We start from the raw sequence: 4,420 nt of genomic DNA, 5'->3' as shown, positions 1-4,420 counted from the left end.
TGGACACAGAGGATATCCAGACAATTTTCAGGTCATACATTGAAAACATGTATTCCACAAAAATTGAAAATTCAAAGGAATTGAACGAATTTCTGGATAACTATCACTTACCAAAATTAAATCAAGACCAGACAAACAACTTAAATTGACCTATAACCCGCAATGAAACAGAAGCAGTCATCGAAAGCCTTCCAACCAAAAAAATTTCAGGGCCAGATGTATTCAGTGCAGAATTCTACCAGAAATTCAAGTAAAACCTAATACCACTACTCCTCAAAATATTCCACAAAATATAAACAAAAGGTTCATTGCCAAACTCTTTATATGAGGCCACAATAACCTTGGTACCCAAGCCTCAAAAAGACACACCTAAGAAAGAAAACTACAGAATAATATACCTGATGAACATCGATGCAAAAATACTCAATAAAATATTGGCAAACCAAATTAAAGGATACATCAGAGAAATCATGCATCATGACCAAGTAAGCTTCATACCTGGAATGCAGGGATGGTTTAACATACAAAAATCTATCAACGTGATCAACCATATAAACAAACAGAATAAGAAAAACCATATGATTATCTCCCTAGATGCTGAAAAAGCCTTCGGCAAATTTCAACATCCTTTCATGATAAAGGTCTTGGAGAGGTCAGTTATAACAGGAACATACCTAAACATAATAAGAGCAATATACAACAAGCCAACTGCCAACATCAAACTGAATGGAGAGAAAATTAAGCCAATTCTTCTAAAATCAGGAAAAAGAAAAGTCTGCCCTTTCTCTCCATACTTATTCAAAATGGTACTAGAAGTTCTAGCTAATGCTATAAGACAATAAAAGGAGATAAAGAGTATCCAAATTGGAAAGGAAGAAGTCTAACTGTCTCTATTTGCAGATGATATGATAGTTTACATAAGCGACCAAATAAACTCTACCAGAGAACACCTACATCTGATAAACACCTTCAGCAAACTAGCAGGACACAAGAGAAACTCAAACAAATCAGTAGCCCTACACTTTTCAGACGACAAACAGACAGAGAAAGAAATCAGAGAAACATCACCCTTTACAATAGCCACAAGCAACGTAAAGTGTATTGGTGTAACACTTACTAAACAAGTAAAAGACCTATATAATAAGAACTTTGTGGCTCTAAAGAAAGAAATTAAAGAAGATACCAGAAAATGGAAAGATCTGCCATGCTCTTGGATAGGTAGGATAAACATAGTAAAAATGGTAATCTTGCCAAAAGCAATCTACAAATTCAATGCAACCACCATTAAAATCCCACCATAATTCTTCACTGACCTTGAAAGGATAATAATCAACTTTTTATGGAAAAGCAAAAGAATCAGGATAGCCAAAACAACCCTATACAATAAAAGGACTTCTGGAGGAATGACAATTCCTGACTTTAAGCTCTACTACAGAGCTATAGTTCTGAAAACTGCCTGTTATTGGAACAACAATAGAAAAGTAGAAAAATGGAATCCAGTTGAAAATCCTGACATTGACCCACACACCTTTGAACACCTGATTTTCAAAAAAAACAGCCAAAATTATACAATGTGGCAAGGAACGCATATTCAAAAAATGGTGCTGGGAAATTGGATGAGGGTGTGTAGAAGACTGCAGATAGACCCATGTTTGTCGCCATGCAGAAAACTCAAGTCCAAATGGATCAAAGACCTCAACATCAATCCAGCAAGATTGAACCTCTTAGAAGAGAAAGTAGGAGGTACCCTTGAACAAATTGGTATAGGACACTGCTTCCTGAACATTTCTCCAGGGGCACAAACACTGAGAGAAACAGTTAATAAATGGGACCTCTTCAAACTTAGAAGCTTCTGTAAGGCAAAGGACACAGTCAACAAGACCAAATGGCAGCCCACAGACTGGGAAAAGATTTTCACTAATCCTCTACCCCACAATGGGCTGATCTCCAAAATATACAAAGAACTCAAGAAACTACTCTACAAAACACCAACTACCCCTACTAAAAATGGTGTATAGAACTGAAGAAAAAATTCTCAATAGAGGAAATCAAAAATGACAGTTAAGAAAGTGCTAAACATCCTTAGCTATCAGGGAAATGCAAATCAAAACAACTTTGAGATACCATCTTACTCCTGCCAAAATGGCTAAAATTAGAAACACCAGTGATGACTCATGTTGGAGAGTATGTGGAAAAATGGGAACAAACCTCCACTGCTGGTTAGAGTGCAAACTCATAGAGCCATTTTGGAGATCAGTATGGCAGTTCCTCAGGAAAATGGGAATTAGTTTACCACAGGACCTGGCAATCCCCCTCTGATTCATAAACCCAAATGATCCACATCCATTCAACAAAGACATCTGTTCAACTATGTTCTTAGCAGCACTATTTGTAATAGCAAGAACCTGGAAGCAACGTACATTCCTCTCAATTGAAGAACTGATAATGAAGATGTGGCACATCTACACGATGGAATACTACACTCAGAAAAAAAAAAATAATCGTATCTTGAAATTCGTAAGCAAGTGGATGGCACTTGAAGAAACCATCTTGAAAGAGGTTACCCAGTCACAAAAAGAGGAACACAGTATGTACTCACTCATATATGGATTTTAGACATAGAGCAAAAGATCACCAGCCTATAATTCAAAGCACCAGAGGAACTAGGATACAAGATGTGTTCTAAGAGATTCATAAAAAGTCTCTCAAAGAACAGGGATGGTAAAAGTACACCAGAGTATAGATGAAGTGGGGGGGCATCGAATGGAGAGAGAAGTAGGAGAAAACGAGGAGTAGGAAAGGAAAACACGTGTGACCAGGAAAATTGAGCTGATTAGGAATAGAAGACAGGAAAGAGAGAGAGAGAGAGAGTGAGAGAGACTGAGAGAACATAAAAGAGCGAGCCAATATTGGTTTGAAGATATAATTGAACACAAAGAAATGTCTAGAGAAATACAAGACTGCTGCCAACTAACAATTTGAGCTTCTGTGGAAAGGCTACCATAAATGCCCTTCCAGGAGAGTGGGATCAACAACTAACTTATCCATGGAGCTCTCAACTAATGTCTGTTGGAAACAGGAGCAAAGACCCATACATAAACACTTAGTCAAAGTAGAACCCAGATACAGATGGAGAGGACAAGGCCAGGCAGCAGAAGCACATAGAGTCAGCTAACCTGAACAAATAGGAGCTAATTGGACATCAGACTGATATCTTGGAAGCCAGCATGGGACTGACTCAGACACTCCTGAATATGGTTCTCAGCCAGAAGGACTGAGCAGTCTAATGGACCTCAGACAATGGAGCCAGGATATATCCCTGGTGCACAAAAGGTCATTTTTTTAAATCTAGAGACAGTAGAGAAGCCCTAGTCCTTACTTCACATGACCTGTCAGATCTACATTGAAGGGAGATGTCGTTCTGTATATGTTTCTCATATTGGTTTAATGAATAAAGCACTGTTGGCCAATGGGAAAGCAAGATAGGCGGGACTAGGAGACAAGGAGGAAAGAGGAAGTAGTAAGGAGAGTCAAGATGGAGAATCTGGAGAGAATAGAACTGCCAGCCGCTTCTTGCTGTTAAGACCATGTGGAAATACATAGAAATGGGTTAATTAAGACAGAGCTAGCCAATAAGAAACTAGCAACTGGCCAACAGGATTATATCAAATACAGAGTCTCTGTGTGTTAATTGGGGCTGGGGCGGCCGGAGGAAAAAAACGAACTCCTTACAAATGGTGCCCAAGTGGCTAATAAGAACTTCCACTTAAAATTTAACAAAAGCTTTAAAAAGAGTTTTAGAAACAAAAGAGCAGAGACAAGCAAGGTTTCTTGGTAGCAGCATTTTTCTTGGTTGGACTCTGCTTTGTGAGAGACAAGCAGATATTTGCATGGCTCCTTTAAGGGAAGGTTCCTGACTCAGCATAAGTGGCGAAAAACATCACAGCTTTTAAAGAGTACTGCTAACAATTTATTGGTGTGTATGAGAGATAGTAATGGCAATGATCACATCTCCAAGCCGGCAGCATGCATGCTAGATGGCTTCGCAGACCAAGGCAGTGGGTACAGCTTTCAGTGCTGGCGGTATAAATACCTGCAGCCATCTTTGGTAATCCACAGCAGGAACAACTATGACTTTCATTTCAGCAATGTTGTTGTTTACCAGATAAAAGACTCATGGCCAGGAAAAATAAAGATTTACAGTAAAGACAGATTCACATTTTAAAAAAAAAAAGCGCTAAACATTTACAGTGTGTTTTAAAATATATGTAGACATGAAAAAAAGTGGTTTAAAAAGAAAGAGAACAGCTGGGTGTGGCAGAACACACCTTTAATCCCAGCACTCAAGAGACAGAGGCAAGCAGATCTCTGTGATTTGCAAAGTAAACCTGGTATACAGAGTAAATTCCAGGACAGATAA

This window comes from Phodopus roborovskii, unplaced genomic scaffold (assembly GCF_943737965.1).
Source record: "Phodopus roborovskii unplaced genomic scaffold, PHOROB, whole genome shotgun sequence".
Taxonomy (NCBI): domain Eukaryota; kingdom Metazoa; phylum Chordata; class Mammalia; order Rodentia; family Cricetidae; genus Phodopus; species Phodopus roborovskii.
This window is presented reverse-complemented; position numbering follows the sequence as displayed.